Here is a 21,770-nt window from a genome sequence, read left to right on the forward strand (position 1 = left end):
TCAGGATGTTTGGGGGGCTCCAGCAAGAGTGGCTCCCGGCTGCCGGCCTGTCGCTGTCATCTGCACCCTTCCTTCCCCAGGAAACAAACAGTGGATCAGACCTCCCAGGCTCTCCTCTTCCCTCGTGTCTGGCGGGGCGCCAGGGCTTCGGGGCCCCTCCCCGCGGTCCTGGGTGACAGACCCCACCCCACCCTCCGATGCTCCGGGTACCCCCCCGCCCCCGCCCCCCGGCCACCCCCACCACGCGCAGGCCCAAGAAGGCAAAGAGGCCCAGCCACCCTCACCAGGGATTGTCTTTTCTTTTTTTGCTTGTTTCAGGCTTTTTTCTGCCTGAGTGAAAATGAAACAAACACTCCCCTGCGCCGCCCTGCCACCAGACACACACGCGCACCGGCACTCGCGCACTAGCGCGCGGGGCCTCCCAGCGGCCGTGTCCGGGGCGGGACCCGCTCTGCACAAACACCGCGGGCCGGGCCGAGCTGGGAGCGTGCCGCCCGCTGCCCAGCGCCCGCCGGCTCCCTCGCGCCCCTGCCCGCCGCCCCGGAGGAGCGCCCGGCGGCCGGCAGACGGGAGCTCAGGCGGCACACCCCGCCCCGGCACGCCCCGCGGGGCTCGGGGGGAGGCAGCGAGCCGACTGTTCCGGCAGCCGACGACGCCGCCGGGGAGCCGAGGCTCCGGCCAGCCCCCAGCGCGCCCAGCTTCTGCAGATCAGGTGGGTCCCACGAGGCGCCGCCCCAGCCCCCTGAGCCCGCGAGCCCCCGGGGGGCTGGAGCCGGGTGGGGGCGGCGCGACGAGAGGACGGGCCGCCGCGCCGGCCCTGCCCTGTTGCTGCCCTGCCCGTGTCCCCGCTTTTGTTCTGATCGCTCCCGCGGTGCCCAACTCTGACCCGGTCTCTGTCCCATCCCGTCCCCGTCGCAGCCTCTGCCCAGCCTTCCGGACTCGGGCCTCTTGAAGGGGTGCGGGCAGGGCTTCCCACGGGGTCCGGGGGTGGGGGGGTGGAGGCGGGAGAAGGCAGGCTCAGGGGGTGCAGGGCGGGACCACCGAGGAAGTCTCGGAAGGAGGGAGGGCTCTGACCCATCTACGGGGCAGGAGCAGGGAAGGGGCGCCCTCGCCCTGGACAGGGTGGGAAGAGGATCCCTCGGGGAAGGGGGCTCCTGGGAGGGCGAAGGAGGGGCGCAGGAACCCCTCAGAGCCGGGGGCGCCGAGAGGGAGAGGTCGGGGAGCTCAGAAAGCCGAGGACCAAGCCCAACACCCAGCACGGGGAAAGTTTCAAACGTAGTAACTTTGGCAGCTACGAGGCCGGAGGCGTCGGGGTGATGGGAGGCGATCGGGGCCCTTCAAGTCTTCAGACCACCACGTTCCCACTCCAAAGGGACACCACCCTGCGTTTGAAAATGGCAGAAAAGCAGCTAAACAGAATGATTGCACAAACTCTTGAAAGGCGTCCAAGAAACAGTAAAGTGGAAAAAAATGTCAGCACGCAAAGAGAGAAAGCAGAGCGACTTGAGATTCCCATTCTTCCCGCGGGCCGGGGAGGGGAGGGACTTAGACGCGGAGGTTTGTCAGCCAGCGCGCTCCTCTCTGCGGAGGCGAGACCCGAGCCCCTGCGGCGGCGTTGGTGGCTTTGCTTGTCGTTTGCGCTCCTCCTCTGCAGGCCTCGTGGCCTCCTCCGTTTACTTAGAAATGGGTGGGTCTCAAGGGGCCGGAGGTGGGGCGGGGAGCATCTGGCCCAGCTGCTTCCTAGCTGGGAAACCCTTTCCCAGGGAGAGCCTCCGTTTCCGAGACCACGAAATAGAGACAGCTGTGAGTGAGGAAATGCCAAGGGCAGAGGGGCTGGGGTGGGTGGGGGGTCGCGTGTACCTGGGGGAAGGTTGTGGGTGTTCTGTCGTCCTTCTGCACCTCTTGGGCTACACGAAGTTCTTTCTTCCTTCCTGGGAGTCATTTCTGGGTCTTCCTTGCCTTCCTTACCACGTTGAGCGGGGAGGGGGCAGGTGCAGATTCTTAGTTATTGTTACATGGAACAGGTGCACAATGACTGAACGAGCTAGCGCTGGAGACGTCCCTCGGGTTCATCTGGTTAGGGGGATTTCAAACTTTGCCCCTGAGAGGCCTAGAGGCCTGGCTCAAGGGGCACCACGGTGGGGGAGGGGAGCCTGGGCGGCAGGGCGCTGATCTTTCCCTTCCATCTTTCAGACAGAACCAGTTCAGGTCTGTCTTTGCCTCCTCTAGATACTGGGAAACCCTGGAGGCTGTTTTCAGTATCAGATTCTTCAGATCCAGTCTGATCTGGCCCCTTTTGGTGTAGCAACTGAGTCTAGAGGTGTGCAAAGTGATTTGGGCAAGACCCACCAGTGGCCAAGCCTTGCCAGGAAACCTGTGTCCTAAATCATTGGTCAGGAACACCTTTTCCCATTACTGGTGGCTCTGAGCTTTTAGCATCAGCCCACCCAGACCCTAACACCAGGACCCCCAGGGCCACCTCTCTACCCTTAGGGGAGAAACAGCCCAGGAGTCTCCTTCGCTAAGCTTTCCAGGCCTTCAGCAAGCCTTTCACATACAGTTTGGTTTCACAGGCTGAGGTCAAAAGAATTAGGTTCTCCAGAAACTAATCAGCACACTGCAGCTTGCTTTGCCCAGCCTAACAGGTATCAACCGACTTTATCGTTGAGGCAATGTAGGCTGAGAGACCAAGTAACTTGCTGGTGGGCACTCAGTTCCTAAATTACAGCTGGGATTTGAAAGCAGCTCTGTCGCTAAGGCTTCTGCTCTTTGCATTGCATCATCTCTCAGGATGGCTAGAAACTTCTTAATGGGCAATTGTCATGGAGATTGAGGCAAGGGTGCGGGGAGAAAGACTGAAGGGGGACTAGGTTAAGGGAGGGGGCTGACATTTATATAGGTGCATTCATAGCATAAATATACTTGTATTTTAACTGAATGTTTTCTGCCCTGTGCATTTGTGGACACTCAATCACTAAGTCGAATTGGACTCTTTTGCGACCCCATGGACTGCATCCTGCCATGCTCCCCTGTCCATGGGATTCTCCAGGTAAAAATACTGGAATGGGTTGCCATTTCCTCCTCCAGGGGATCTTCCTGACCCAGTGATTGAACTTCTTTCCCGCTGAGCCACCTTTTCTGCCCTGTATATTCTCATTATTTTAGTTTTTATTTTCTAAATACTTTACAATTATTTTCTTTTGCTAAGTTTTAACTAAAGTATAATTTTCATACAATTAAATTCACAGTTTGTAAGTGCTAGGTTTACCACGTTTTGACAGTTGTTTGTACTCATGTAACCATCACCCAAAATGAGATATGAGATATGAATTACCCAGGGATGGCGGAGCCTGGTGGACTGCTGTCTATGGGGTCGCACAGAGTCGGACATGACTGAAGCAATTTAGCAGCAGCAGCAGCAACACCAGCAGAAGGATCCCATTTGTAGTGAATTTTCCTTCCACCCTTCCAAGCAACCAGTTGGTGATTTCCTTCATCACTGATTAATTTTGCCTGCTCTGGAACATCACATAAATGGAATTGTACTGTGTGTCTTTTTCATGTCTGGCTTATTTCATTTGGCATAGTGTTTGTTCAATTCACCCAAGTTGTTGTGTATATGAGTAGTTTGTTCCTTTTTAATGCTGAAGAGTATTCCATTTTATGGATATACCATCGTTGCATATTTATTCTCCTGTTGATGAATATTTGAGTTATTTCCAATTTGGGCTATTATTTCTTCAAGAAGTCTTTTGTGGTCATTTGTTATCATTTAGGAGTGAAATTGTGGGATCATAAAGGGTACCATTTTACATTCCCACAGCAAAGCATAAGATGTAATTACTCCACGTCCTTGTCAAGATATGGTATTGTCCATCTTTTTTGTTTTAGCCTTGTTTAGTGCCTGGATAGTAGTATTTTATACCTTCTATTCTTATGATGGAATTTTAAAGTTCTTGGAGAACACAACACGATCAGGGTGAAGAATACGAAATAAGATGCGAAGAGCCAACTCACTGGAAAAGACCCTGATGTTACGAAAGACTGAAGGCAAAAGGAAAAGGGGCCAGCAGAGGATGAGATGGTTGGTTAGCATCACTGACTCAACGGCCATGAATCTGAGCCAACTTGGGGAGGTAGTGAAGGACAGAGGAGCCTGGTGAGCTACAGTCCCTGGAACTGCAAAGAGTCCGACACGGCTTAGCGACTGAAAAACAGCGACACAGTGGAGGCCATTGGGAGGCATGACTCCTGAGGGAAGGGACCAAATGGTGGCTGGAATTGTGATTTTAGGAATAGGAATTTATGGGCTCAGGAAAGAGCTCTCTCATGTCAGAGTGGAGATTTAAAGATCTGGTCCTTGTACTCTGTAAATAGGCAAGTTGACTCATGCTCGTGGCTTTAAGTGCTAGCTCTGTAACAATCATCTTTATCTCCAGTTCAGATCTCTATTAGAAGCCCCCAGTTCACATGTTTAACTGCCCTTTGGGTATCTCTTCTTGGATGTCCCAAAGGCAATGCAGACTGGACAACTCCAGAACAGAATTCATTATCTCCTTTTGGCTTTCTGTCAGGGATCACTAAATGAATAATTGTGCTACTAGCTAAGAGAATACAGAAAGAGGAATGTCTGAGGTTGAGCAACGAGATACTGAATTTAGTTCCAAGCTAACTGTTGTGGAACAATCTCGGAAAATAAGGACTCGATCAGTTCAGTTCAGTTGTTCAGTCCTGTCTGACTCTTTGTGACCCCATGAACCTTAGCATGCCAGGCCTCCCTGTCCATCACCAACTCCCAGAGTCCATCCAAACCCATGTCCATTGATTTGGTGATGCCATCCAACCATCTCATTCTCTGTCATCCCCTTCTCCTCCTGCCCTCAATCTTTCTCAACATCAGGGTCTTTTCAAATGAGTCAGCTCTTCGCATCAGGTGGCCGAAGTATTGGAGTTTCAGCTTCAGCATCAGTCCTTCCAGTGAAAACCCAGGACTGATCTCCTTTAGGATGGACTGGTTGGATCTCCTTGCAGTCCAAGGGACTCTCAAGAGTCTTCTCCAACACCACAGTTCAAAAGCATCAATTCTTCGGCGCTCAGCCTTCTTCACAGTCCAACTCTCACATCCATACATGACCACTGGAAAAACCATAGCCTTGACTAGACAGACTTTTGTTGGCAAAGTAATATCTCTGCTTTTTAATATGCTGTCTAGTTTGGTCATCACTTTTCTTCCAAGGAGTAAGCATCTTTTAATTTCATGGCTGCAGTCACCATCTGCAGTGATTTTGGAGCCAAGAAAAATAAAGTCAGCCACTGTTTCCCCATCTATTTGCCATGAAGTGATGGGACTGGATGCCATGATCTTAGTTTTCTAAATGTTGAGCTTTAAGCTAAATTTTTCACTCTCCTTTTTCACTTTCATCAAGAGGCTCTTTAGTTCTTCTTCACTTTCTGCCATAAGGGTGGTGTCATCTGCATATCTGAGGTGATTGATATTTCTCCTGGCAATCTTGATTCCAGCTTATGCTTCCTCCAGTCCAGCGTTTCTCATGATGTACTCTGCATATAAGTCAAATAAGCGGAGTGACAATATATAGCCTTGACGCACTCCTTTTCCTATTTGAAACCAGTCTGTTGTTTCATGGCCAGTTCTAACTGTTGCTTCCTGACCTGCATACAGGTTTCTCAAGAGGCAGGTCAGGTGGTTTGGATCTCTTTGGATCTCAAAGCCATCTCTTTCAGAATTTTCCACAGTTTATTGTGATCCACACAGTCTAAGGCTTTGGCATAGTCAATAAAGCAGAAATAGATCCTTTTCTGGAACTCTCTTGCTTTTTTGATGATCCAGCGGATGTTGGCAATTTGATCTCTGGATGGCATTGAGCAATTAGGAGATTACTGGAACATACTGTGAGTAATTTTGGTGGAGTGGAGGGCAGGTAAGCTAGATTGCTAGTAGGTGATAGAGAAAGAAGTGGAGATGGTGAGTAGAATCAACTCTTTGAGGAAGTTTGTTTGAGAAAGTCAGGGGAGCGATTGAGCTATAGTTGAAGGAAGACAGGGTGAAGAAAAGGATTTTAGATGGAAAAGACAAGTGAAATATAAGCTCAGGGGAAGGATTCAGTCCAGGAGAGGGAAGGGATGGCTGATAGAGTGAGGTACTGGGAGGAGTAGGAAGGAGTGAGGAGGGTTGGCTTTGAAAAAGATGGAGAAGTTTCATCAACTACAGAATTCTGTTGACCCTCCATGTGCACAGCTCCTGATCATGACATGTGAGCTTCTTCACCGTCTGTTCCCTCCTTGTCTCATATATATAGCATATATCAGCTTTGGCTGCAGTTGATGCTGTATAACAAACATCCCCCCATCACTGCCTGTTAGTTTATGACCACAAAGGTTTCTTTATCACTCATGCTACATGTCAGCTGGAGGGCAGTCAAGACTACATGGTTTTGTAGACTTGCACTGGCTTCCAGCCAGGCAGAATGTCTGCTCTGTGTATCCTCTCCTCCCAGAGCCCAGGCTGAAGTTGCTGCTTCTACCTGATATGTATTAGTTTATGGTGAGAGCTGGAGGAAGAAAGAGATGATGTATGTTTCTTAAAGTCGCTGCACTGGCATGTGATTGCTTCTATCCATATTCCATTGGTCAAAGACAGTCATGTGACCACGTCTAGAGTCAATGGGATGGAGATATATGCTCTGCCTATTGGTCCAGAATGGATGCTTGGGACCAGCAATCCACCTGACCGCATATATTTATCAGAAACCCCTTCAAACAGATCTGCACCTGACTTTAAGTCTCCAGACTCATCTCCATTGCACCACTGTGCTTTGCCTCCATTGGTCCCCTTTTCTCAAGCGTGGCAATGGCCTTTCAAGTCTTCATATCCCTCTGTCTGGACACCACCATTCTCTCGCAGCCCCTACAATCTAATATAGTTCAGGTAATCCCACCTCTTCTCCAGTTCTGCAAGAGTCCCTTTACTTCCAACCCAACTGCCCCTGCTGAGTTGGCATGCAACCCTCTTTAACTGAAAGCCCTGCTGCCGGGCACTCCCTGCTCTCTGCTCTAAACTGGCACCCTCCTCATACCCTCTCCCAGCAACCCAAGTCCTCTTTCTAGACACCAGATGACTAGCATTGTCCATCTTTCCAAGGCTCCCCTCTGCTGTCCGTATACAGCCCATATTCCTCTGGGTGATATGCAAGGTCTTGCATGAACTACTTTCTGAAGCTCTCATCATCCTCACCACCCTACCTCTTGGAACTTCTGCTCCAGCCTCAGGGAACTACTGTAATTCCTGAAACCCACTCCTGGTTTGGGACCTCTGGGCTTTTCCCCATTCTGCTTCCTCTGCTTAGAAAACCATTCCCTCCTCCCCTAAAAACCTACTTACAGACTCCTGCTCATCCTTCAAGACCCAGGTTAATCATCTCTAAGATGCCAGTCTCTTCATTCTGCTTCTTGCCCCCCGCCGTGAATTAGGCACTTCCCCACATGGATCTCTGGACATCCTGCAGTGCACACTCTGATACATTTGGTCACATGTCATATTTCTCCCCTCCTTGACCATGAACTGCTGGAACCCACCGTGCACGTGACCACAGTGCTCTTTGCCTGGCTCACCCTGCTGGCTGAGAGTGGCCTCCACTGACTGAGTTTGCGCCTCTACTGCCTGTCAGACCTAGAACAAAATACCTCCCCTCTGAGCCTGGGCTGAAAAGCTCTGCTGATAAAAAGCTTCATGCTCGCTCCTGCAAGAGGGAGGCCAGGTAGGTCAGACTGGGAAATCAAAGAGTAATGTAGATTTAGACCATGGACTGAAGGCAAGGGGGTCATCATTTAGTGTACTGAACCCAGAATTATTTATAAAATTCCTTGCAGTTTCTAAAAAGAGGAAGTAAAAGTATGTCATAGAAATCTCCAGACAAAGAGCTGGTCTGCTCAGCTTGTTGCAATGGGGGGTGGAGGCGCCAGACCCTCGGCTACCTCTGGTCAGACCTGGCTGCGGCTCTTGCTGGCACCATGCTCCAACTTTGTCGCCAGATAGAGTTTCCTAAAGCAGAGGTGGCGAGGGCAGCGGGGTGGGGACCTGAGGTTGCGTGTTTACATGTTGTGTCCGCGGGGAAACTGCATGCAGGGGTTCTCCAGGGATCTGGGTGTAAGGGCATATGCTTCCTGCAGGGTGTGTCTCGGGTGTGTGGTGAGCAGATGTGAACGGCAGGATAAAGCATGGAGTTGCTCCCCGGACTGGGTCCTAACTGGAGAGTGAGCGAGCTGAGACAGAGGGGGCACATGTGGGAAGCAGAGGGAGAGAGGATGTCTAGAAGGATATGGTCCAGAGGGTTGCATGGCTGAAAGGCTAAGTAGAGGACTGGGCCCTGGAAGGGGTCAGCTGGTTGTGGGTTGACTGCAGGACCCTGGTGGGAATGGAAAAATACTATAGCGTTGTTCTTCCTGGCCAGTTAGATAAGTGAGGTCGTATATCCACCTCGCTTGAGGCTCACGAAAGCCCTGTGAAGCTGGCAAAGCAGGAATTATCCTCCCATTTTATGTGTGGGGAAACTGAGGCTTAGAGTTTTGATCTTTTGGCCAAAGTTTCTCAAGAATGAAGTGAAAGAACTGAGGCATGAAAGCCCAGTCCTCACTCCAAACATAGTTTGACTTGGAGATCCTGGTGGGCTGTGGGCAGGGGAAGTGAAGGTGATTCTAAAGAAAGGGGAAGACACGGGCTGGGGAGCAGATCCATTCCCAGCCCAAGAGAGGGCTCCTGCCTAGCATTGCCCAGCCCGGAATTAGCCCGAGTGCAAAGTAGCTGCTGGAAGTGGGTGGAGAGAGAGAACTAATCTTGTGATTAGTTCTTAAAGAAAGTTCCCAACTCCATCCCAGTCTGGGTGTCTTATCTTTCAGAGCCTTACTTTAACATGCCCTGGTCTTGGCCACATGGGGCAGGGGTTTGTCAGGGCAAGTGATCAGGAAGGGCTTCCTGGAGGAAGTGACCTTCCAACTGGTGGGTGGCCAAGGTGGGTGGGGGTGGGGTCACTGAAAAGAGCTCTGAGCTGAAAGTGAGCTGATCTCGCCCCACAGGCCGTGGAGACTGCCAGAGCCTCAGTTTCCTTGTTAACAAAATGGTTTGAGGCTGTGATCCAGGAAACTTGCCTTTGAGCACTATCTGCTGTTAAACAAAAGGCAGACAAGTCCAAACCTACAGGAAATGAACATTTCAAACTAAAAATGTGCCTGGGAGAAGTAGCTGCTGAGGTGTACAGAGAGATCCCAAGCTTTGAGCTTCCCACCTGTGAATTTGAGTACCAGGAACTGTGGTTCTGAATGATGCACCTCTTGCCAAGATTCATGCTTTGAATCAGATCTTATACAACATTCATCGGGCTGCCAGATCTTCATTTACTCCTGGTCAAAGCATCCAGAATGCACTCAGCATCTCTGCTAGACACACCTCAGATTGGCAGTGGACAGAGAGGTACAGTCCCCCCGCTGATTCCCTGCAGAGATGGAAGTCAGCCTGGGAGACAGTCATTAAATAGCCAGCTGCACAGAGGGAGCCATGACAGAGAAGCACGGGAGGCAAGGGGGGCCGGGCGGGGGGCAGGGGTCTGTACCTGTCAGGGCAAGTGATCAGGGAGGGCTTCCCAGAGGAAGTGACCTTCCAACTGTGGCCTGCAAGATTCGGAGGCTGAAGAGGGAAGAGTGTTTCGGGCAAAGGTAGGAGGCCCTGAGAAACAGTCATCCTCATCTTCTCCAGGGCTGTTCCCGAATCCAGATGGCCCTGGTGTCTGGAGGGGCACCGAGTGGGGTCAGCTGCCCAGCGGGGTGACGTTGTATTTGGCAGCAGCTATGTGCAGAAGTGCAGCTGTCCTTTTTCCTCTGTCAGGGAACCCACGAGTCCTCAAGTGGCCAGCCAGCTGTCCCCAAGGGGAACTTGCCTGGCATTTGCAGGGAAAGACAAGACAGTTCACAAAATCAACGGTGAGGTTTACTTTAAGGGGAACATGGCCCCCAGAGAGCAGGGACGGGGTCTGGATGCTCTAGCTTGATCTACACTTGTCTGTATGTTGGCGTTTTGTATGGCCAACTATTTTCACATGTTAGCCAGAGCTGTGCAGAGGGGGGTGTGTGCAAATTAATTGAGTGCTTAGGAATTCATTCCCTGGCATGAAAAAGCTCCCTGAATGTTTGAGGCTGATGTATTGAGAAACGCAGGAGAATCCGTGGCTGCAAGCAAGGGATGAAGCTTCTAGCTCACTGAGGCAGAGGAGGCGTGTGTGTTGGAAGCATTTTTTGCTGTTGTTCATGGTATCCCTGGGGAAGCTGGAAAAGCAAGCTGCCCAGAACTAGTAGAAGTTGGGCAACAGACAGCACACTTAGGGTCTCCCAACAGGAGCTAATTGTGGTTTTTGCTGCCACTGGAGCCTCTGTAACATTTCAGTGGCATCTGAGCCTCGGTGCTTCTTCTTTAGGACACAAAGCTACTAAGTGACCATGCTGAGGTCACTCTCCTGCATTCCAAGTCCAGATGAATGGCCGGGGGAGGGTCTAGGTCATTCCATTCTGGTGGAGGAAGAAGGGTCCTGATGATAAGCTGAGAAGTCACAAAATGCTCCCAAGCTGCCAAGGAATGGGGTCCAGTAGTGCCATGGAATCCTACATGTCTAAGTAGAGTCACAGGGCCATAGCTACTAGAGGGAAAAGTGTTCTGGGGAGCTTTCAGAGGGGCAGCTTGGCCTTGGTCAAGTTATGGAGCCCCTGAGCCTCAACGTTCCCATGTATAAAATGGGTCGACATGGATTTGCGAGATAATCTATGTGTTTAGTGCCTGATATGGTGCTGCTGCTGCTGCTGCTGCTGCTAAGTCACTTCAGTCGTGTCCGACTCTTAGCAGGCTCCTCCGTCCACAGGATTTTCCAGGCGAGAGTACTGGAGTGGGGTACCATTGCCTTCTCCGGACGTGGTGCTAGTGAGTGGCAGCTACTGTTACCATTATTATTAGTAGAAGTGATAGTAACTTCATTCTGCCGTTAACCAGCGCAGTTATATTCCCGAAGGAAGAAACTCAACATATGAAAATCTAGAGGAATTAAGAAGTGACCACACACATTTATACGAACAGGTTCTCTGCAGGGTGTGCCTTTAAATTTTTACGTTCACAATAGACTTATGATAAGATTTAATGTGTCAAATAAATAAACAAACAAAGGAAGGAATGAATCACCATCCTGCGGGCCCTCCTTAAATACTACTGTTGAAGAGAACAATTTTCTTCCTGGGACTGACAGATCTGTTTAAAGATCCTGGATTAGCTTCCTCACTGTGGAAGCCTTAAAAAAGGAAGAGGGAAGTTGATTGCCTCAGGACTGGAGGCACCGCCCCCACATACAGCCCCGGGAGAATTGGACTACACTGCCACACTCTCTCCCTGGAAAAACAGACTCCCACAAACACGGAAGGCCAGGATTAGAGCTGGAGGTCATGGTGTGCCCGTAAATGTTTCATGACCAGCTGAGAAATGAAAGCTCAGGGACTTCCCTGGCAGGCCAGTGGTTAGGATTCTGCACTCCCGCTGTAGGGGCACGCGTTTGACCCCTGGTTGGGGAGGCAAGATCCTGCAAGCCATATGACGGGCCAAAGCAGCAACAACAGAGACCCTGATATGTCGCGTTTGCCAGTTTCCATAGTAGAAATATTCCCACCGTGAGTGGGGAGCATGGTGCTATAGCGTCTTCTCCACTGCACCTAGATACAACAGGTATGAATAACCTTGAGTATAGCCTGTAGGGAAACAATTAGGAAGTGATGAGTTTTGATGACTGCCTTTGATCTGACTACATTTCATTTAGTCTTGAGTTTATAGAATTTAATTTTTCATAGTGACTGTGTTTAACAACTTGCTCGCCAAGTTCCTGAAAATTTAATGACTGGCTCTTGCATGAGCCAGCTCCAGCATGCTGCTGGCTGCAGAGGTCCTTGGGGACTCTAGAGGACCCAGTGAAAATAGATCGTCCCCTGAAACATGTTTCCCCTACCCCGAGGCAGTCTCTGACATGCCAGCCTTCTATTTGCTTTATTACCCTTGTCCCCACCTGAAACTATGTCTTTAATGACTTGTTAATTATTATTGATTTGTTTATTTGTTTACCAACTAGAATGTGAGCTCTATGAGAACAAAGGCCTTCTTGGGTGGTTCATCTCTGAATCCCCAGTGCTGAGAACACCTCGTGTGTGCAGCTGCCCCTCAATAGCCATGGATCAAATGCACGAGCAGAGGCAGGGCTAGAAGCCTTCAAGGGTTCAAATCTTGCCTCTGCTACAAAGTGTATCTTAAAAAAAAAAAACTGGAGTGTAGTTTTACAGTGTTGTGTTAGTTTCAGCTGTACAGCAAGTAGATTCAGTATATTATACATATATATTCAAATTCTTTTCCCTTGTAGGTTATTAAAAGATACTGCATAGAGTTCCCTGTGCTATTCAGTAGGTCCTTATTGGATATTTCAAATGTGTGTGTGTGTTAGTTGCTCAGCTGTGTCTGACTCTTTGCAACTCCATGGACTGGGAGCCTCCCAGGTTCCTCTTATCCATGAAGTTCTCCAGGCAGGAATACTGTAGTGGGTTGCCATTCCCTTCTCCAGGGGGTCTTCCCAACCCAGGGATTGAATCCAGATCTCCTGCACTGCAGGCAGATTCTTCACTATCTGAGCCACCAGGGAAGGCCCATCTTATATATAATAGTGTGTATATGTTGATCCCCAAAGGGTGCATCTTTCCTTGAGCCTCTTTATCTATAAAAGAAAAGAGCTGGAGCAGAGACCCCCAGGGTTCCCTTCAGCTCTTAAAGGTCTAAACCTGATAAAGGCATCCCTTACCCACAGTGCAGCCCAACAGGGATTCTTAGCTGAGCATCCGCAAGGGTGAAAGCCAGTGCACTGGTTCTTAGGACCGTCGGTTTTATTCTTTTCTTCTGAGGATAGCTTTTCACACTGAGTGCAGCGTGGCTTCTCTTGAGCGGCCATGACTGACCCCAGCCCAATCTCCTGGGCTGTGCAGCCAGAGAGCGCGAGCCAGGCCCTGCCAGTTCAGGGGCAGCAGAGAGTTGGAGGCCGGTTGCATCCATCTGCAGCCACACTTTGAGACTCTCAGCGGCTGGTGAAAACAGATATTTGAGTCTCCTCCTTTTGCAGGTGGATTTTTTACCAACTGAGCTATCAGGAAAATCTGCCTGCAGGAGACCCCAGTTCGATTCCTGGGTTGGGAATATGCCCTGGAGAAGGGATAGGCTACCCACTCCAGTATTCTTGGGCTTCTCTTGTGGCTCAGCGAGTAAAGAATCCACCTGCAGTGTGGGAGACCTGGCTTCAATTCCTGGGTTGGGAAGATCCCCAGAAGGGAAAGGCTACCCACTCCAGTATTCTGGCCTAGAGAATTCCACAGACTGTATAGTCCATGGGGTTGCAAAGAGTCGGACACGACTGAGCGACTTTCACTTCTCTTTTTCTTTTGCAGGTGAGGCTGGACAGGGTTTGGGACTCTCCCTGTGAGGAGCACACCTCCCTGTCCCCAGGGAAGAGGCCACCCATTGCTGTCTAGGGAGTCTGCCTGTCTCTTCTCTGTGGTCTGTTTCCCTCGGGGCTGATCTGACTGAATCCAGCCTCCTCTTCCCTGGAAGGCTCTGGGCAGAAGTAGGAACAGAGATAAACCAAGGCTGTATCTTCTGCTGCATCTCACCACCAACCCCCACTTCCCTCAGGTTGTCCCCCATCCCCCAGGGCAAGCTGGGGATGGGCCCACCCCCCCAACTACTGACTCTGGGTGCAGCCTCCTTGAGTGCCAGCAACCCCACGGAGCAGCTCATCTCCCAGTCCATCTGCTTTGGGGCAGCATTGTAGGGTTTTGTTGTTGTTGTTGTCTTTTGCATGGTTCTGTGTTTGTACCATGCTTGGCTCACACTGAGATTCGGATTTGCTTTTCCTGAGGGCCAGGACTTGGGCATGCACTGTAGGGCCAGTGGGGCTCTCAGGGCTCAGCTTCCTCCTTCTCCAGAAGGCAAACCGGAAGGAGGAACAATTTAGAAGCCAGAGACATCACCAAACAGTAACAGCTCACGCTTACTGAACACTCACTCACTCCAGATGCTGGTTTTGGAGCTTTACAGGAGCCCTGCCTTTTCATCACCCAGAAACCCGGTTTATAAGTGAGGAAATGAAGCACAGAAAGATTCAGCGATTTCCCAGGGCCACATGGTAAGGGAGAGATTTGAGACTCAGATACGGGCAAGATGACGGCGCCCTTCCTCAAAGCTGCACACTGTCTTCAGAAAGAAGACCGCAGAGCGAGCCGGGAGCTGGCAGAGTCCCCAGTCCAGGCCTCTCGCTCAACAGGTGGAGAGACCCAGGCCCAGAGAGGGGTGGAGGCTTCTCTCAGGTCACTCAGGGCCTGGGAGGTCCAGCCAGATCCCAGCAGTGCCCCTCCACCTACACTGCTTGAGGGAGGTCTTGGGTACAGAGTCCAGGATTTAGCTGGAAAAGCTCAGAAACTCTTGGCTCCCTTGCCAGCCCCTCCAGGCTGTAGAGAAACAAGTGGCCCACCCGTGCCTGGATGTCACATTTCCTGTTTGTGAGCCTGGGTTGTGGTAGAGCCCTGAGGAAGGGCAAGGGGAGGACAGGGCCTTCCTTTCGGGAATTTGAATTTTTGGATGGGAGAATTGTTGCAACATTGTGTCTAAATGTTTCATTCTTGTAGAGAGGGACACCAAGGCCCCCCAAATGGAAGAACCTGGCGGAAGTCACAGAGGGCTCTGGGATCACCCTGGGTTTTGGTTTTGGTCTTAGGGTTTGGTTGGTTTAGGTTTTTTTTTTCTTTTCTTTCTGTTCTTTTTGAGATGATACAATCATAGAATGTGTGAGCTGGCAGAGATCTAATCAGGGCCTTGGTTCACCTCCCTCGGTTGCTCAGTTGAGAAGCTGAGGCTGGGGTGGATGTGGGCAGGAATGGGAGAGTACTCTTTTTTTTTTTTTTTTAATCGTATAATGCTTTACTGTATTTGTTGTTGTTCACCCCGTAAGTGTGTTCGACTGTTTGCGACCCCATGGACTGCAGCACACCAGGCTTCCCTGTCCTTCACTAACTCTTGGAGTTTACTCAAGTTCATTTCCATTCAGTCGGTGATGCCATCCAGCCATCTCATCCCCTGTTGCCCCCTTCTCCTACTCAATCTTTCTCAGCATCAGGGTCTTTTCCAATGAGTCAACTCTTCACATCAGGTGCTTCAGCATCAGTCCTTCTAATGAATATTCAGGGTTGATTTCCTTTAGGATTGACTGATTTGAGCTCTTTGCCTTCCAAAGGACTCTCAAGAGTCTCGTCCAACACCACAGTTCAAAAGCATCAGTTCTTGAGCACTCAGCCTTCTTTTTGGTCCAACTCTAACATCTATACATGACTATTGGGAAAAGAGTTTTGGCTAAACGGACCTTTGTCGGCAAAGTGACATCTCTGCTTTATAATACGTTGTCTAGGTTGGTCATAGTGTTCCTTCCAAGGAGCAATCATCTTTTAACTTTATGGCTGCAGTTACTGTCCAGAGTGGTTTTGGAGACCAAGAAAATAAAGTCTGCTTCTGTTTTCATTTTTTCCCCTTGTATTTGCCATGAAGTGATGGGACCGGATGCCATGATCTTAGTTTTTTGAATGCTGTTTTAAGCCAGCTTTCTCACTCCTCTTTCACCTTCACCATGAGACTCTAGCTCCTCTTCGCTTTTTGCCATTAGGGTGGTATCATCTGCATATCTGAGGCTGTTGATATTTCAGCCAGCGATCTTGATTCCAACTTGTGATTTATCCAGTCTGGCGTTTCACGTGATGTTCTCTGCACAGAAGTTAAATAATCAAGGTAACAGCCTTGCTGTACTTCCTTTCCCAATTTTGAACCAGTCTGTTGTTCCATGTCCGGTTCTAACTGTTGCTTCTTGACCTGCATACAGGTTTCTCAGGAGGCAAGCAAGGTGGTCTGGTATTCTCATCTCTGTAAGAATTTTCCAGTTTGTTGTGATCCACATAGTCAAAGGCATTAGTATAGTCAGTGGAGCAGAAGTAGATGTTTTTTCTGGGATCCAACGGATGTTGGCAATTTGATCTAAATGTTTCATAGTATATTTAACAATTACTTTATTGTTGAAAATTTGCGCCACTTAAGAAAATATTTTTTTAAATTAATTTTCATTGGATTATAGTTGATTTACAATGTTGTGTTAGTTTCTGCTGTATAGCAAAGTGAATCAGTTATACATATAGTCACTCTTTTTAAAAAAGAATTTCTTATGGCTGTGTCAGATCTTGGTTTCCACTCTCTAGTTATGGGGCACAGGCTCCAGAGCCCACCGACTCTGTAGTATGCAGCACGTGGACTTAGTTGCCCCAAGGTATGTAAGATCTTGGAGGCTTCTCACGTGGCTCAGTGATAAAGAATATGCCTGCCAGTGCAAGAGACACAGGTTTGATCCTTGGGTCAGAGAGATCCCCTGGAGAAGCAAATAGCAAGCCGCTCCAGTATTTTTGCCTGGAAAATGCCATGGACAGGGGAGCCTGGTGGGCTATAGTGCATGGGGTTGCAAAGAGTTGGACACAACTTAGTGACTAAACAACATATGGGATCTTAGTTCCCTAACCAGGGATCAAACCTGCATCCCTTGCATTGGAAGGCAGATTCTTAACCACTGGGCCACCAGGGAGGTCCCTATATCCACTCTCCCCCCCCCCCCCCCCTTTATAGAGTGCTTTCTTAAGATTCTAGAACTGGCTGCAGACAGAACACTGAGGAGAACTCATTTTTTGAATTAACATACAATGAATACCATTGAATGTCACCTCTTACCCAATGCTGATTAACTAGGAACTTTCCATCTGGTGGGGAGGCAGATATTAATCCAATAATTATGCATTTGTGTCCAAAGAGGGGTCACTGCCCTCAAGAGAAAAAAACAGGAAGCTACATGGAGAATAAGACTCTTCCCTTAGAAAGTACGTTTGTAGCTGAGACCTAAAGGACATGTAGGGCGGGGGTGAATGGGTGTGAGGGAGGTGGGGAAAGGTGTCCCAGGCAGAGGAAAGAGCACGTACAAAGGCCCTGAGGCAGGAAGCCCCTCGTTTTGTACATGAAAAAGCCGAAGCCCAGAGACTGGAAACCGATCCTGCTAAGCAACCCCAAGAATCTTTCTCTCTCCTCCATGCCCCCAAATTCTCTCTAACTTTTTTGAGGGAAAGAGGCAGAAGATAAACAACTAACTAAACAAATGAGTTAGTGGCAGAGCTGAAATGACAAGGACCCACCCCTTCATGATGAGGGAATTTTAGAAAACCGTAAAACGGGCAGTTTTTGAACCATGGGACCTTGACTAAGACAGTTAGCCCCTCAGAGCCCCTGTTTCTTCATCTGTAAAATGATGAAGCCCTTCCCGTGAAAGGACTCCTTGCTGGCTGGTCAGTGTGGGAAACAGCCAGGAACTGCCAGCTCCCGACCTGCGTCTCTTCCTAGGTCAGCCCTGGGCCCGGGGTGTGAAGGGGCCTCTCTCCACCCCGTTGTTTGACTGTAATCCTATAACCCACCAGTCAGCATTAACCGTATATGGTACCAGCGTCCCATCAAGACAAAATGAATCTTGGACAGTGAGCTTCTAGGAGATAAAGAGGAAACTTGGGAGCCTGTTAATACTATACACCCATCATCTCAATAGACACTTAAACAGGCAGCGCCGTGACTCCCCCAGCAGCCTTGCAAGGGGCGAGCTCTTCTGCTCCTGGGCTTGGGAAGGACACCGAATCTCTCAGAAGGATCCTGCCTGAGCTCACAGGGCTGTGGAGGGGCCACTCCGGGGCGGGGGGTGGTAGGGGTGGTGAGGGGCGAGGGCAGCCCCAGCCTGCTCACCTTGGCAGCTACCTTCTGGTCTGTCTGCCCTTGAGACAGCCCTAAGCAGAGGGTCCAGGCGCCAGGAAAGTGGACCCGTGCGGCCCAGGGCAGAGGGCAACCCTGGCAGGCAGACACACTGGCTGCCCTTCTAAACCGATAGTCTTTAAATCTTCGTTCAACATTTATCTGGGGTGGAGGGGGGAGGTGCTGGAGGAAGTGGATTTGTAGTGAATCCAAATGGTGGACCTCTTCTCCGTTCTGGATTCATTCTACACAAGAACGTTTTGCAGAACAGAAGGGATAGAAATTCACTGACAAAGTCACTTTCCCAGCTGCAGTGAGTTAATGTCCTAAAAAAACACTGGCTGTTCCCCATTTTTCTTTCTCTCTCCAGTGTGCGTTTGAGCTTTTCCAAGCCAGACAGCTTCTTGGGAGGCTCGTTAGAAGATTTGTTTTGGTTCTGTTTTTATTTGAAATTTATTTAAATATAGATGGGAACAGCTAGTCTCAGGAAGGTCGACCACTCTGCCCGTCATTTATTTTGACTGAGCAGCTTGGGGTATTCTTTGGATGACATATTTGAACTTGGCGCCTTTTATTAATTAAGCACAGGAAATATTGCTTGCATTTACATAAAAGACAGCAATGCATTTTCGGAAAGTATCAGAGAACCACTAGATTTATTTAAATAGCTTTTGGTTTGGTTTTAAGAGTAATGTATTCTCATTGTAGAGCATTTGAAAAATGTAGAGAAGTGGAAAGAGGGATCACACTACCACAATCTCATCACACAGAATTTACCGCTATGACCACGTGACACTAGGCGTTGTTTTGTTCTTGCTGTAAAATATAACATAAACTGTTTTAACATGATTTGAGTGTGCAGTTCAGTAGCACTAAGTACATCTGCTTCACCAGTCTCTAGAACTTTTCCATCATCCCAAACAGAAGCCCTGTACCAACTGAGCAAATAATTTCCCATTTCTAACTCCTTGCAGGTTTCCCTGGTGGTTCAGGGGTAAAGAATCCGCCTGCAGTGCAGGAGAAGTGGGTTCGATTCCTGGGTTGGGAAGATCCCCTGGAGAAGGAAATGGCAAGCCACTCCAGTAAACTAAACTACCACCACCAACTCCTTGCAGCATGTAAAAGTGAAAGTCATTCAGTCGTGTCCAACTCTTTACGACCCCATGGACTGTATCCTGCCAGGCTCCTCTCTGTGGAAGTCTCCGGGCCAGAATACTGGAGTGGGTAGCCATTCCCTTCTGCAGGGGATCTTCCCAACCCAGGGATCGAACCTAGGTCTCCCGCCTTGCAGGCAGATTCTTTACTGAATGAGCCACCAGAGAAGCCTTTGCAGCGCACGGTAATCACTATTCTACTTTCTGTGTCTATGAATTCAGCTACTCTAGGTACCTCAGCTAAGTAAAATTACACAATATGGGTCCTTTTGTGTCTGGCTTATTTCACTTAGCATAATGTTTTCAAGGTTTATCCAGGTTGAAGCATGTGTCGGAATTTCATTCCCTTTTCAGGCCAAATAGCATTCCACTGTGTGTCTGGACTGCATTTCTTCGTCCATTCACTCGTGGATGGATATCTGAGTTGTCTTCACCTTTTTAGCTTTTGTGAATAATGCTGCTTGAACATCAGTGTACCAATATCTCTCTGAGTCCCTGCGTTCAGTTCTTCTGGGTCTATCGCCAGAAGTAGGATGGCTGAATCATATTGTAATTCTGTGTTTAATTTTTTGAGGAAATGTCCTACATGTCCGGTAACTCTGATGTATAAGATCCAAGATATAAATCAAACTCTATGTGCAATTTTAAAAAAATAATTTTATTTATTTACTTTTGGGCTGTGCTGGAGCTTTGTTGCTGCATGGATTTTTTCCTAGTTGCAGCAAGTGGGGGGTACTCTTTAGCCGCGGTACTCGGGCTTCTTATTGAGGTGGCTTCTCTTGTTGCGGAGCACAGGCTCTAGGGCACTTGGGCGTCAGTATTTGCCACACGCAAACCACAGTTGTGGTTCCCAGGCTCTAGAGCGCAGGCTCAGTAGTCTTAGCACACGGTCTTGGTTGCCCCACTACAAGTGGGATTTTCCCGGATCAGGGATCGAACTGGTGTCTCCTGCATTGGCAGGTAGATTTTTTTTTTTTTTTTTGCCACTGAGCCACCTGGGAAGCCCTATGTGCAATTTTGTGCCTGACTTTCTCACTTAATTTTCCATTTTATTAACTATTCCTCAAGTTTGCGTTGTTATACCACATTTCCTTTCTCCCCACTCATTGATTTCTGGGCCACAGGAAAAGATTTTGAACTATGATGAGAAAGTAAATAACTTGCTTCTGGTAAACAGCCTTATGTTTTGTTCGTACTTGTCCCAGAAATACTCGCCAAAGATAAGTGGCTGCCCTCAAGAAATTTTTAAATTTCTCCTTGAGGATTCTTGGGGATCATCCAGTTCAGTGTTTTTAAAAGTTCTTTGTCGCCAAGAAACCTTTACTACAATATCAAAGAGATCAAAAGGAGAGCTGATCTAGAGAAAGGTGGATGGGACTCAGAGTCCTGCTCTCTCAGTCCCCCCAGCTCTGCTCTGTCTCTGAGGGACTTTGGAGGGGAGATTCTGTTTTTTTTCCTGGAACTCAGTTTAAAAACCCCCAGACCGAACCAGCATTTTTATTTTAACAAAGAGTGGACATCTTGCGAGAAGAAGGGACTTGCTTGAGGTCAAGTTCATTTTTTAAAATTCATTCATTCATTCATTCATACATTTTCTCAACCTGTAACACCTACTGCACGCATGGCAGCATCACTTAGGGAGCTTGTTAAAAATACAGATTCCCAGGACTCTTGCTTCTGGACTGCAAAGCATAGGCGCGTGGTGAGACCGGGACAGGGACCCCAGCTCCACAGTCCACACTGGGCTCTGTCGAGGGGAGGCTTCCCATTGTAGCACCTGTGTTTGCATATTCAGCCTGTCGACCCGAAAGCCCTTCCCCACCCACCGCACTCCTACTCACCCTCTGAGGCCCAGTTCAAACGTAGCCCCTTCCTCTATGAAGCCTGGCTGCAACGGCTTCCTTCCTCTGACGTCCCCAGAACACAACAGGGGGCTTCATTCTCACTCAGCCACTCATATTTTTTTTCTTTCTATCGTATGTTTTTGCTTCCAGGCCTGGCTCCCTGACTACAATGTAAGCTCCTTAGGGAGTTTTTATAATCTCTGCGTGCCCCACGGTACCAGGCATAGATGGGGATGCTTTGTGATTGCTTATAGGCTGGACTTAGAGCTAGTACAGCCCCATATTTAGAGGATAAAAAAAAAAATTGCAGCCCAGATAAAGTCTGCAATTTATGGAAGGTCATACAGCCCATCAGGTGTGTCCTGGGCTCAGCTTGGCACTGGCCAGCTGCCTGGGAGGGCAGTTAGCTGTCTGGCCTGAGCAGAGAGGATTGGCTCCTCTACCTTGCTGCTGCCTCCCGTGATAGCCCAGGTTTTCTGAAATCCAGAGAGCTCCACCTTGCTGGTGATTCAGTGTGCATGCCTGGATGCCTGGCACTGCAAGTAAAATTGAGTTTCATGAAGTTTCACAAAGTATAAAACTTCAGCAGATATTATGTGACCGCCACTTGGACCAAGCCACCGCTCAGAAGCTAAGAAAGCAAGGCTAATAGGGACTGTCGAGGTGGGGCGGGGGGTGGGGAGAGGCAGCCAGCCTGCTATCCAGAGGTGGTTGCTCCAAGCCCTCCTGTTATCCTAATTTGTGATCAACAACTGATGCTTTTCTAATTAGCATGCTGGATGCTAAACTAGTTTTTTTAATTGGGAAAACAGGTGCGTTGCTTATTATGAG

General features: G+C 49.2%; 1 protein-coding gene across 1 annotated transcript in view; it reads left to right on the plus strand.

Annotated features, from left to right (window-relative positions):
* The first annotated feature begins 619 nt into the window (after positions 1–619).
* The window catches only part of GGTA1 (glycoprotein alpha-galactosyltransferase 1 (inactive)), a 72,753-nt gene continuing 51,602 nt past the window's right edge, over positions 620–21,770 (plus strand). Inside the window, exon 1 of the mRNA XM_068983177.1 lies at positions 620–712. The gene's annotated coding sequence lies outside the window, so the exon portion shown is untranslated. The remainder of the gene's footprint in view (positions 713–21,770) is intronic.

The sequence above is a fragment of the Capricornis sumatraensis genome, chromosome 1 (genome assembly GCF_032405125.1).
Source record: "Capricornis sumatraensis isolate serow.1 chromosome 1, serow.2, whole genome shotgun sequence".
NCBI lineage: Eukaryota > Metazoa > Chordata > Mammalia > Artiodactyla > Bovidae > Capricornis > Capricornis sumatraensis.